Source organism: Rhinolophus ferrumequinum, chromosome 15 (assembly GCF_004115265.2).
Source record: "Rhinolophus ferrumequinum isolate MPI-CBG mRhiFer1 chromosome 15, mRhiFer1_v1.p, whole genome shotgun sequence".
NCBI classification, from domain to species: Eukaryota; Metazoa; Chordata; class Mammalia; order Chiroptera; family Rhinolophidae; genus Rhinolophus; species Rhinolophus ferrumequinum.
In genome coordinates, this window is record NC_046298.1 from 4,725,462 (window position 1) to 4,739,430 (window position 13,969).

The 13,969-nt window shown below is 54.5% G+C and overlaps 1 pseudogene; it reads right to left on the reverse strand.

Annotated features, from left to right (window-relative positions):
• Positions 1-1,632: 1,632 nt before the first annotated feature.
• LOC117034748 (uncharacterized) overlaps positions 1,633-13,969 on the reverse strand; it is a 40,901-nt pseudogene continuing 28,564 nt past the window's right edge.

Here is a 13,969-nt window from a genome sequence, read left to right on the forward strand (position 1 = left end):
GTTCATTGTTTATAATTGCACATAAAATTTTATAACGGGAAATTACAAGAGTTCTCTTTGAAGACTTCCCCCAAGGAACGGATTTGGGAAGAAAATCCCATTTCTGCTTTTCAAGGGACAGGTCCTTTTAGCAGGGCTCTGACAGCTTCCCAAGAGATGAGCTTCTGGGGGCAGGAGCTTGGGCGTGGAGCCAGCTCTGTGGATGAAGGGAACAGCCATCATTTGGTGCTCAGACCTTCACACCAGTCATTCTCAGCTCGGTGCTGCAGGGTACAGAGGAGTGGCCCCAGTTTTCAGATCAGAAAACTGAGGCTCAGAGGGATTCTGACCCGGCCTGTCTCAGGGAGGGCATGTCCTTTGCCTTCACCCACAAAAGGCCACAACTTTAGCCTCTGAAGGGTCTCCCAGTGGGCCTGCACCTGGGGCCACAGAGACCTGCTGGCAGGAACAGAGGAAGGTCGTGTCCGTCATACAAGGACATCCACTGGTCTCAGACCACCCCTGCAGGACCTAAGAATTGGTCAGTTTCTAAATCCTCTGACGACCTTCTGAAGAGCATGACTGCACTGCCTATTTTGGGGATGTACTGGATCACACTTTTTGGATAAGTGTTAGCTTGTTCAATGCAAAAATTTTAAATATACCACAACTTTTGAAACTCCATTTGACATTTCTCTACTTGTTTTCATCCATCCGGAGACTCAAAAACGACAGTGTCTACAGCTCTCTGGACTCACAGAGGAACCCACGTGCAGACTCTGACCCCAAGCACATTCTGTGTCCTCCGAGTTGCTGTGACCTGGGCCAGCGGTTCTCTCTCTGAGCCTCAGTTTCCCTCCCAGCATGCTCCGGTTCTCACTGCTGCCATGAGGATGCCCTGGGGGTGATGAAGGGGGACACCCCAGGCCTCACCGTGAGACCCCCAGCCAATGACACCCCCACCCACCCGCTTACAGGGCCTTAACAGTGTGGTCCCTGCGCTGGTGGGATTGCAAATCATTCTCTATACGGATGCTTTGGGCCTCCCTGGAGTTCTGAAGTCAGGCTGTACGCAGCAGGTATTTCGGCAGCCTCAGAGCAAGCAGGTAAGAGAGAGACAGGACACACAACAGCAAATAAGTAAACAAGGTGATTCCAGGAAGCTGGGTACTGTGAAAACAGGGTCACCAGAGACCAGGGAGGCCACTTGGAGGAGGTGACTGAGACCACGATGATAAGAAGGAAGCAGAACGATGAAGATCTGGGGGGAAACGGCAACTCAAAGGCCCAGGGGCAGGGGCCCTGAGCGTCCGGGAAGCCCCGCAGGGGTTGAGCTTGTAGCTCCTGCTTCTGACGTATTCGAGGGACGGAAAGGAGTGTCAGGAGGGAAGGGGAGAGGGTGCAGACCATATGGTGCCTTGTCTGCATCAAGGTTGTACGTTTTGTTGACTACAAGACTTGTCATCATGGCAGACAAGGAAGGGACAACCAGAGAGGGCCAGAGGGCACTGGTGAGCCAGATGTGAGTCCCGTCCCAGACTCTCCCAGTTAACCAGCTGTGCTGCACAGGTTACCAAACTCTCTGTGCCTCAGTTTGCTCGTCTGTAAAGTTGGAACTGAGCCTGTCTCGTAGGCTGTCACTGAGAGTGTGGCTCACAGGGAGGGCGTGAATGGCCTCCAGAGACAGCTCAGGCGCTCAGACTTCTCCAAGCTCCCCTGGCTCTGAGTCACTGTGGTCCAGAACAGAGAACCAGAAAGGTGAGACAAAAGAGTCGGGACTTCGAAAACAGAGGCTGCAAACTGAAGCCCTGCCGGGCTCGGCAGGGTACTCAGCGACACTGCAGCCCGGCCCCCTCCTTCCCCTCTGCTACCCTCTTTACATGTCTACCACATGGGTCGTTCATCACGCCTACCAGAACAATGTGGACCCTCTCTCTCGAGACTGGCTGTCTGCCCCTCTGACTTTCCCATTTTGTTGGAGTCATAAGAAGAGACATGTTACCTTCCCACTAACTCCATTACAGACACGCATCACTTGACAATAGGGATACGTCTGTAAAATGCATCCTTCAGCAATTTCATGTGGCAGCGCCACTGAGCGCACTTACACACCTAGATGGTCTAGCCCACCGCACACCTGGGCGACCTGGTCCAGCCCACGGCACACCTGGGCGACCTGGTCCAGCCCACTGCACACCTGGGTGACCTGGTCCAGCCCACGGCACACCTGGGCGACCTGGTCCAGCCCACCGCACACCTGGGCGACCTGGTCCAGCCCACCGCACACCTGGGCGACCTGGTCCAGCCCACCGCACACCTGGGCTACCGGTTTTTACAGCATGTTACTGCACTGAGTCCTACAGGCAGTTGTAACACAGAGGGAAGTATCTGTGTATCTAACACAGAAAAAGTACAGTAAACATACATGAAAGATAAAGGGTGGTCCACCTGTGTAGGGCACTGACAATGAATGGAGCCTGCAGGACCGGAAACTGCTCCGGGGGGTTCAGTGAGGGACTGTGAGTGAATGTCAAGGCCTAGGACATAACGTCCACTGTAAACACTGCCCCACAAGCCCTCCCCTGCTTCCTGCGACAGGGTCAGCAATAGCACATGGAAGCCGTCCGTGCTGCTCCATGAACGGGGTGGGGCTGGATTGACGGGCAATATGGAGGGAAATGCCTGGGTGAGGCCCAGACGAGCATCACAGTGACTGTCAGGAGGGAGTGAAAGGCGGCCTGAGGACCAGCCGGAGTAGGAAATCACGGCGGACAAGGAGCTCAGGGGACCGCCATGGCAGCGTGGTGTGGCTGTTGCATGTTGGGGCAGTGGTCAGATTAAGGAACTTTGGGGGATTCATAAAAAAAAGGGTGTTTAAATGGAGAGGGTGTTGAAGTGACAAGCCAGGATTTGACTTTGTATCTGTGTTTGGTTCCATGGACACTGTGTCGCACGAAGGGCTCTCCCTGGCGTTGAGCCGATGGGAGAAGTAAAACCCGTCTCTGCTCCCATCACTACAACCTGGAAACATTCCCACGTGCGGGACGGGCTGGCTCCACACCACCACGGGGAGCTTCCACGGACGCGGAGTGGCCCTCCATGCTCCTGGGACAGCTCGTGGGACAGCTCCTGGGACCGTGTCCTTGTACGGGATCTTGGTCCCCCACGGATCCTGTGAACCCCCACAGGTTCACATGGAGAACGTACAGCCGTGTGAAGGGCTCTGTCTCTCCTCTCCTATTACAGCGTCGCTCTGAAGACCATCGGCTGGTCTGGGAGCGGGGGGGTGGGGGGGGGTTGGGGGGCTGTCACGCCCTCTGAGTGTGTGGCGCTGGGGCGACAGCCTCCTCTGAGCCCACACAGGGCAGTGGCTGCCTGACTGTGCGCAGCACTGAGGTGCTGTGAGCGAGAGGCGCTGCTGCCGACCCGCAGATACTGCTCCCGTCGAAGAAGAGATTCCTCCTGAACCCCAGATCCTCATATCCTTCGTTTCTTACAGGAAATTCAGCTCCCTCATCGTCTTACAGGACCACCGTTGCATATGTGGCCCATCGCTGACTGAAATGTCACTATGCGGTATCTGACTATCTAAGCAAAACAACAGTGCAAACCCAATGAAAATGGCACTGCCATTTGGCTTCAGGGCTAGAGAGGCACTAGGGAGTGGGAGAGTCTGAGGCAAACTGGGGGACGCAGCCCGACTTGAAGGGCCAGTGGTTACTTCTTGATGCCAGCCAGTTGTCGCCAGCGAAAACACCACCCGCGTAACTAGATGTTCTCTGGTCATTCAAGAGAAGCCAGACTTCCTGAACTGCATGGGAAATCTCCCAACTTCTTAATGTTGGCACCCAATTCAGACATTTTACAGTCATTGCTCAGGCCAAAGCAAACCCATCTGTAGGCAGGATCGGGCCAGGGTGCCACCTCTAAGGAAGAGGGGCAGACTCATGGTCCCCGAGTACAGAAGGAACGGTGGGTTCCTGGAGCCTTCCAGAGAAGACTCGGCCCGGAAACTGAAGGTCAGGGGGGACATCTGGCTGGTGAGATGGAGTATTGGGAGCTGGGGACCAGTTGAGCAAAGCCTGGTGGCCTGACCATGTCTTTGTGGCCAGCCCTGGCCAGCTGGCCATTGGTGTGGCTGAGACAGCAAGTGAGTCGCCAGACGGACTGGCCCCAAAGACAGGCTCAGGAACCCAGAATTTACTCTGCCTGGCTTTTGCCGTCACTGGGCGGGTTTCTAAAGCTTTATATTTTAAGGAGAAAAGGCCTAGTGGACTTTTGCTAAATCCCTAGCCATGCCTCTCCTTCCATCACCAGAAATCCAGGCACCCCTTCCCTCTGGTAATCTCCATAGCTCTCTCATAAATTACGAGCACATTCATTTGCATGTCAGAAGCTCGGCCAAGAAATTAGATAAAATTGATCCACCACAATTTATTCTCTCTATTTTTCCAAGAAATGGCCTCCCTCCCATGTTTTATTCATGGAGACACCCAGCTCTCTCTTTTATCTCCAACCCTCAGTAACATTTTCAATTTACTCAATTTATAGCTGCGAGACGCCCTTGGGCTGGGCAGGAGGGGAGGCCACCCAGAATGGGCCGCAGCTCCCCGCAGCTCGCACAGCTCTGGGGTGTCTCAGCCAGGCGGGCGCTCTGAAGCGAGACGGAAGGTGGTTCCAGCAAGATCTCGCCAGCCCTGGGCTCGGGAGGAAGGTTTCTGGGGGCAACGGAGGCTGTGAGTTCTAATGAGGGGCCTGGTGCAGGTGCCGAGCGAGCGGGAGCCTGGGTCTCTGCTGGGTCTGGAGCAGCTTCCAGCAGCGGCTCTGCTTGGGCAGGGCCTTCTCTGGCCTGACACAGGGGTTCTCTTCCGGGGAGAGGGAAATGCCCGCGTCTGTCAGCCCTCCCTGCCACCACATGCCGAGATGCCTTCTCAAAGAAAGGAGAAGTTGAAAAAGGATATTGTCACTTCCTCAGTCTCTCCTTCAGAGAATAGCACAGGATTTCTGGAAGGCATTGGGTTTGGTTTGCCTTTCTTATTTCAGAGCCTTCCCCCCACCCCACGCCTCGAGAGGCACAAGTTCAAGTGAGTTCATACCTACCGGGGTGGTTGGGGCAGTGTCAGCTTGCTGTCCACACAGAGACATCAGAAACCTGTCCAGTTACCCACCTGGGACTTCTTCTCCAAGTGGAGGTTGCCAACTCAAATGCCTGCCACGGCCACACAGGTGTCCTGACTGGCACAGGCTCGGTGGGGACTGTGGAGACCAGCAAAGGCCTTTCTGGAGGGGTGGCTGCTTCCCCAGCCAATGGCTGCCACGAGGATACACAGCACGCCTGGTGCTCCCAGAGCTGCAAGTGTCTCCAGAGACTCCAAAATTCTAGCTTATATGTAAATTCTCCTATGTTTCCGCGCTGGCAAGTTTTTTTCTTTTTAAACACTCTTCTGTTGCCGAAACAACTCCTAACTGTGCAAACCGTATCAGCTGTGGGCCACCACCCACTCTAGATGGTTGGCTCCCTGAGAGTAAGGACTTCTTGTCTTATTTCTCTCCTGTGGCCCAGCCCAGCCCGGCCACACATGATGTATGCCTGGCATACACGAGGCGCTCAGTAAATACGTGTTGACCTATGATGTAGGTTGAACTCTTTGTGACAGAGCTGCTCTTAGTCCCCAACTTCCATTCTTCCTTTCCTCTCTGAAGTTATCTTGATTTTTAACAGTCATATTGTTCCCTGGCATAAAAGACACATTTCTCAGCTTTCCTTGCAGCCGGGGACTATGTTTCAACCAATGAGAAGTGAGTAACTCTTGGGTGAGACTTCTGGGAAGGATGTTTAAAGGGAACCGACAGGGCTGAGCGGAGCCCCTATTTGCTTTTCTTCATTTCCACCTTCCTGTGAGCCGGCTCATGATGGTCGGAGCTCTGGCAGCCACCTTGGACCAGGCAGTGTTCTTGAGGATGGAGGCCAGTGCTGAGATTGGTGGAGCCTGGGTCCCCGATGGGGGGTGGGGGGGCCGTCCCACCAACCTGGCTGTCTGCATCTGGACTTGTTTTAGGAGAGAGAAATAAAATTCATCTTCTTTAAGCCACTGTTATGTTGACGTTTCTATTACATGCAGATGAACCTAATTCAGCTTATGCACCTTCTTCCGAGACAGGAGCGCCCAGGGACCTGTCCAGCATTTCCCTCCCTGGGTGAAGAAGGGGAGACTGCAATCCACCAGATTTACCCTTTGCTCGTAAATGCCATGGAACAGGCGGAAGGGAAGGAGGCTAACGCCAGTTTACGGATCCTCTGGGGTCCTTTTGGGTTCTCTGTCCCCAGGAGGCTCAGGGCAGCCACCGTCTTTGCGGGAACACTAGAGTGACCTTGACTCACTGTGGATCAGCCTGCTGTGGTATCGGTATGTGTCTACATGGGACGGACCAAATGGCTCTGGACAGTCCGATTGGAAAGAACGAAGAGACAACTGTTGGGGCAGACCGCCTTCACGTGGGGTCTCTCCCACAGCCTGGGACAGAAGCCATTGCACGGTCCTCTTTCTCCAGTGAGGTAATCAGTGTCCCTAGAGGAAACTGGCCCAGCTTTTGGGGGCCTGCGACTCCCCCCCTAAACCAGGGCTGTGGGCAGTGCCAAGAGCTGACCCAGGGTGCAGTACAGAGCATCTTTCTCCCCTGGGCAAGACAAAGCTCCCGGTGGCCTGTGGCTGCCTCTGCAGAGGAAAGGAGGAGCAGGGGTCCAAGGGTGGGAGGGAAACTCACTCTATCCTAGAGCCTTTTGCATTGTGTGAAAATTTTTGTCAAGTGACGGTTTTCCCTGTTTAAAATACATAGATTCATTTTCAAAGTGTTTTAACCACCCCTCCCCTCCCCCGACCTCACGTAACCTTCCCTGTGGGTAGGTATGGTAATTCCCATTTCAAAGAAAAAGATGGCTGAGGCCCAGAGAAGCAGAGTGGCCCATGGTCCCTGGAAGATTCCGTCCAGGTCTGGACCTGCACCAGGCCCCTCGCTCTGTCTGGAAGGGTTTCCAGGGGCAGCGTGGAGTTACCTCCACGCGCGTGAGACCCTCTGTGTCTGGCTTTCCCGGCTGCCAGCAGCCTGGCCTGCAGGCGCCCTCCCGTCTGGCACTGGGGGCTGTGATGCTGAGCCAGCGACCGTGGAGCCCCTGAGAGCATCCACGTCAGACCTCACTCACGGGGCTCAGCAGCGAGGCCTCCACCCGTCCACCAACGCGGTCCACGGCGCACTGCTTGTAAAATGCATTCTTAAGACGCCTGTCATATTTTATCTGATGTTTGAAATTGAATTTCTTTTTGGATGACACACAGCATGAACCGGCTGCTCCATGATCTCTTTATCAACCGTCGACTCCAGCATGAGTCTCATCCTCTAAGTCTGGACACTCGGAGTTCCAGGAAGGCTGCGACCTTGGTGAGAGTGGGGGCCAGGAACTGCCCAAGAGGTGGGGGTGCGGGAGGGGGGTCCAAATGACAGCAGGGCTTCCATAGGCCTGCTGAGGCCGCGGAAACATTCACATTGAAATATTCGACAAGGGGGGCAGCCTGTGGCAACTGAAAGGAAAAAAAGACCTAAAAGAAAACAAATTCAAACGTGTATTGAGCAGCTACTACAAGTGGGACTGCCCTTGGCGTCCTCACTGCGTCACCTCCTTTACTCTGCATCGCAGCCAGGGACGCGCTGAGCTCGTTGGGTTGCTGAAGCCAGCACAAGTTCCTGCACAAGTGCTGCGGGGGCAACGCTGTAGAGTGACAGGAGAGATGAACTCTGGTGGGGGCTCCCTGCTTCCTTTGACAAATAGTTGGTGAGGGCCCATGATTGTCAAGGTATCCTTCTGGGGGCTGCGGATACATTGGAGAACAAAATGGAGAAGAAAACCGGCGCTGGCATGAGGGGCACTTGAAGCAGGGTGATCAGACAAGTCTCCCACATGGCGGTACCGTCAGACCTGAACGACAAAAAGGGCCAGGTCTGGGAGGCCCTGGTGTAGGAAGCTTGGGATGGGGGCGCCCAAGGCCGCTATCAGGCCCAAGTCACGGCATAAATTGTTGCCAGCCTGGGATTGGCTGCCCTGGGTCTGGTGCCCACCCCTGGTCCAAACGGCAGTGGCTGGGTGTCACGTGACCTAGGGGAGGAGCTGATTCATTGGGAGGAGCTTGTGTGGCCCCCCAGCCATGAAATACAGCCCTCACCTTACAAAGAGCTTCATTCAGAGCCGGCTCTGCCGAATATGGCTCACAGAAACATTTTGTTTGCCTTGCTGGTGTATTGATGTTTTAATCGAGACAACATTTAAAATGGGAAATTTTATATAGCAACCCAGATTTTTAAAAATGTTCTTGCAAACAATCATCAGATCGAACGATGCTAACAACTCATTTCTTCTGCCAGGTACGAGTGGGCGGGCATAGCCAACCCTTCAGGTGGGGCTTCCAGTGGGACTCTCATTTATGCTGCCGCCTGGCCCCTATGGCCATTCAATTTGCAATGTTGATTTAACGGTTTGTCACAGAGGCGCTGGTGGGAGCTGGGACAGGGCCTCCTATTTCTCTGGGCACTGCTGTGCTGTTGTATCCTGAGACTGCTCCCCGTTAGCTCTGGCAACCACTCCAGGGGTGCCCTGCCTCTGTCCTGCCACCAACGGAGCAGACAGCAGAAGGGTGGGCTCTGCCACCCACCATAACTGAGCAAAGGCTCACTGCCCGACATACATAGAAGCCAATAGCATGGCACCAGCTTCTGAGAAAGGAAAAAAAGCTTTTCTATTGCAAGGTCAACCGGCCTGGAGACAGGAGGCAAGGCTCAAATCTGTCTCCCTGATCCAGGGTTCGGGGCACAATTTAAGGGGTTTCAGCACTGGATCTTCCTGGACCATGCACCCTTCGCTTTTGGCACTCAGGTTCTAGTAGTGCCCCCCTCCTTGGTTCCGTGGTGGGCAACAGTTAAGGGTTCATAGCTGTACTTGTGAGTGGTGAGTGGTATAGCCAAGGTTTAAACTTGGGTTCCAGGTCTCGTTAGAAACAGAATAGGGCCAGTGTGAGCTGGTTCTACAGTTACAGTTTCGCTGGTGGCCTGTCATTCTTACTGGCTTAGAGTTGCCTTGAGTCCTTTAATCTCCTCCCCTGAGCCACTGAAATTTATTTATTCAAAAGTTTTTCCTAAGTAGAAAGGATAGAACTCCTGGGATAAGCTTGGGATCTGGGAAGCAGGGCTATGCTTATTCCTCTTGGGGTCCCCAAGTCTGAGCTCTGTGTGTGGCTCAAAGGACCAGTGTGAATGACTGAGTCATGGACCATTGCCACATATCACATCCAGGGTCTTCCCCTAGGGACCCGCGCATTGGGTCCTGGCCTGAGAGGACCTGGCCTTATCCTGAGGGACAGCTTTCTCTCAGCCAAGGGCCTTCGAGCAAGAGCCGAGATGTGGGAGTTCAGGGGAACGGTGGGGTGGGGGCCTCTGCTTTCCCAGGCAGGTGGGCTGAGGGCCAGGGCTGAGGCGGGAGCGTGGATGGGGCCTGAGAAGCAAAGCCCACATCTGTCAGGCAGGCCCTGGACTATTTCCACGGAGGCTCCCCGGGCGGGACTTTGCAGGCAGCCCGACCAGCTCAGTCCCTGCACAGGGCTCCAGATCTGTGGTAAATGAGGACGGTGCATTTTCAGGGAGGGAAAGAAGAGGTCATGGGAAGGTGGGGAGGCCTTAGCTTTGTCTCAGATGCCCGTGTGTGCCCTTGGATTTAGAGCCAAGCCCCACACTGTGTGCCTTTCTTTGAGGAAGCAGATGCCTTAGGGCTCCTATGTGCCCTTCCCCGCCTGCCTTCAAATCACATATTTGTTGAGCACCTACTATGCACATGGCACTGAGCTGGGCTGTGGGGTTCAGAAGCTAGGCCGTGACCAGTAGTGGCACAAACTAGTGGTGAGATTTATGACAGCACAGAGCTGGAGGACAGCACTCAGGGTCCTGATGACCAGGGAAGGCGTCTTGGAAGAAGTCACATTGAGGCTGATACTTGAAGGATGAAGAGGAGTTGGCCACACACAGCAGTGGAGGGTGCACACAGGCAGGGTGATGCATGATGGTCCGAAGCAAACCCAGCGGTCAAGAGATTGGCAGCAGCCCAGGCCGGAGAGGAAAGGGGGGAGCAGGTACCCACAGGCAGGAAAGGGGGTGGAGGCAGGTAAAGGCCGGACCTCATCCTGAGGCAGCGAGAGTCCTGGGACTAGAGTCGCGGGACTTGGGCTGGGAAAGGCCATCCTGCTGCAGGTGGAGAATGGGCAAGAGTCAGGATACTGGGTGCAAAACCAGGTCCGGGACTCCGGCGTTTGTGCAGCGTGCGCCATGGGGATGTGACAGATATCAGGCGGCTGTCCCTCCCCCACAGCCCCTGTGACACAGTGAGGCCTGTCCCAGCGGATGAGTCGGGGTTGGTGAGGCCTTCTTAATTCTGTTGTGAAAATCCATCTTCACCCCGGGAAATCAAGTGCTCTTCAAAGGCCCAAGCTGGAGCTCGCCTTAATCAGGGCAGACACCCTCTCGTGGCTGCGTGTCCAGCTTGTGTCACTTTAAAATTCTCTTTGTTTGAGTCATCTGAGAGCCTGGGCTGCTGGGCTCAGGGAATCCACAAAGGACTGGGTTTGGGCAGGGACTGAGGTCTGGGAGCGGCTACTGCTGCAAGGCCAGCCCATGAGGAACGAGGAACGCCTAAGGACACGACCGGTCCCCGGCATCCTGCTGACCACCAGCACTGGCTGGTGGGAGGGGGCACCCCCATCTCCCAGCACTGCTGCCTGGAGCCAGGATACACTGGGCATTTCAGAGCCTGTGCCTCCCACACAGGGCTCGTGTGGTTTCTGAGGCCTGAAGAGCTTCCCTGAGCAGTGGCTAGTCCTAGGGGTGGCCGGGGGGAACATAAGCCCACCCCAAACCTCACCAGCCCCTCCAGCCACCCCAAGTAAATCCACAATCCAGGAAAAGGTGGTGTCTCTGTTCTTTAGCTTCAAGACGAGCCCCCAGGCCCTACTCCCAGCCGGAACGCCCGCCCCCGAGCCTGTCCTGGCTGCCCCTGCTGGGTGACCTAATGTAAGACATGGGGTCGGGGTGGGGTCCTCTGAGCCACACCACACCTGAAGCTGTGGGGGAGCCAGGCCCAGCCTATGGGGACAGAGTGTGTTCTGAGGTGGTCGTGGTCCTGGTGGCAACCTGGCCCCTCTGTCCCCTGCTGCCTGCCTCCTCACAGACCCATTGTGTCCGGGCTTCAGAAGTCACAGTCTGCCCCCTTCTGGTGGCTGGAAGTTCTCAGGCAGCCACCCCTGGCAGGAACTCCAGCAGGGCCATGGGGCTGAAGGTGCTGGGCTGAAGCCGGGTGCCCCACGCAAACCCTGGTGAGGTGGAGGGGTTGTCCGTTGGGTCCATCTGCCCTTCACCATGACGAGGGCCTCAAACGTGTGCCTTTGACCTTCCCTCCAAATGCTGTTGTGCCCGAGTCACGGCCACATTGTCCACTTTGAAACTTGTGTCCCATTACCGGGCCATGCTGCCTTCAGTGACCTATAAATTAATCTTTAAAGGAATATGCTAATGACCCCGGCACAGTTAAATCTCACTAGCGTGTGTTAGGTGCATCATTTGTTAAACCTATTCATATGAAGTATACTCCAATGGTAGACTTTTATTTTGACGTTTCCTCCCTTTTAAACATATGGAAACCTCAAAACTGGGGACGGCCTGGCCTTGCACACGACCCAGGACCAGATGCCAGGAGGCCTGGAACCTGGGACGTATTTGAAGTTGCCTCTGCACCCTCAGAGAGAACAGAGCCTAGAAGCCAAGGCCAAGGGCTCTGGGTCAGCAGATCTGGCCAGGCTCCAGGTGCAGCCTTCTCCACTGACCAGCTGTGTGGCGTTGGGCAGTGCCTCAGTCTCCCCATCTGTAAAATGGGGGTAATAATGCAGCCTTCCTGATCCAGCAGCAGGGTGGATTACATGAGACTGCACACATAACGTACGTAGCACGAGGCGAAGCCCCACGAGCACTGTCACTGACACGCTGAGGCCTGGGCCTGTGATCTTCTTGCCATGGGGGAGGCAGCTGCAGCTCAGAGAGGCCCAAGCGGATCACAGATCATTGCAGTACGCAATGCCTACAGTTATTTTTGGACTCCAAGTCTACTGCTCTTTCCTTGTCCCAAGCCTGCCCGTGCCCAGATTTCCAGGTGATCTGGTCTCCTGGTGGGCTGCTTTCCTTTGCATTCCGTTCACTGAGCACCTGGCAAGTGGCAGGCAGAGTGACAGAGCCTGCAGGCAGGGCCACCCTGGCCTCCAGCTCTCCCAGGACTCACATTCTCCTGGAGGAGACGGATGGACAGAGGGACGCCCCCGCAGCTGCAGGCCAGGTAGATGCTGCTGAGCGCTACCACAAGGCAGGGCTGCAGGTGGGTAAGGGGCTCAGAGGAATTTACAGGTCAGCCCAGGTATGTGTGCTGGGGAGTTCGGAGGGAGTTCAGAGGGTGGCTCAGGTTCTGGAAAACAGAGAAAAGGCATAGACCCAGCTTCCTTCCTAAGTCTGGAGTTTGCCTTTCTGGAACGCGGTCTGTTGCACACAGCACCCTGTGTGGTTCTTAAAGGATGTCAGTTTAGGCTCTGTCACTTTCCAGTGACAAACACATTCAAACTGGATGAAGTAGAGAAGGGGATTTATTGGCTCGTGTGACTGAAAACGCCAGGGCATGGCTGCCTTCCAGCACAGTATGACCCAGGGCCTCAGACAATCCTCGGACCTCCATTTCTCTCCCCCCTCTTGCCTGTGCTTTCCTCTGTGGTGGTTGCACTCTCAGATAGGCTCCCAGGCCCTCCCCCAAGTGCCTCCCTCTCAATCCCACTTCTAGGATGACATCCTAAATGTGGCGACCCCACTAGAAAGGGCAAACCTGCCTGGTTCCCAGTCAGTTCTAGCAGAAGCCCTAGAGAGAGCTGTCACTGGACTAGCTGGAATCCCAGGCCCACCCTCGAACCAATCATAGAGGCCAAGCCAGTGGGATACGCTGATTGGCCAAGCCCAAGTCACATGACCACCTCTGGAGCCCTGGGCTTGAGAAGGGGTAGTTCTCCAAAGGCATATCAAGGCACTGTGAGTGCAAGACCCTCCCAGGTAAAAGCAGCAGATGTCTGCTGCAAAAGATGATGTTTTTGTAATCCTCAGGGGTTTTTCTGTTTTGGTTTTTGGTGTCTGGCTCTTTCATGCCTATTTTATGCCAAACACAGAGAAAGGGTACTGGCACCAATATGGCAGGCCGTGGAGTGAAGCCACCCATGGACCCTGCACTGGCTGCTTGGAAAAGGCCCAAGGGTAGAAAGGAGCTGCCACTGCTGAATCTCCAGTCCTAGAGCACCAGGCTTTTGCCTCACATAGATCTGGGGCAGCCCTGACACCCACATTCCCCAGACAGTTTAGGCCTTACCTCCCAGCACCCCACAACCTGGCAACCTGAGACCACCAAGGCCCAACATGGATACATCTTCTACTCTAAGAAGCAGTGCACTGTGCATCTAGGAAAAAGAATGATCTAAGATGCATATTTTCTCATAAGACACAGCAAGTATTTGAATTAGGATGTGTTTTACAATTACTGTGCAATTTTCATGGGGTGATGGTTTTCCCCCACCCCAACAAAATCTCTCATTAGGTAGATGACAGTTGAGGAGCAAAGTAGGGTATAATTTTTTAAAAGTGATTGTTCTGATTATCTATGTGGAAAATTAAAAAGAATCAACGATAACAATAACAAGTCCTAGAACTAGTAAGCGATTATAGCAAGGTTGTAGGATACAAGGCTGACACACGACTCAGTCGCTTTCCTCTATACCAGCAATGAACAAGTGGAATTTGAAATTTAAAACACAATATCACTTACATTAGCAATCCCCCCAAAAGAAACACTTTGATATAAATCTAATGAAATGTGCACAAG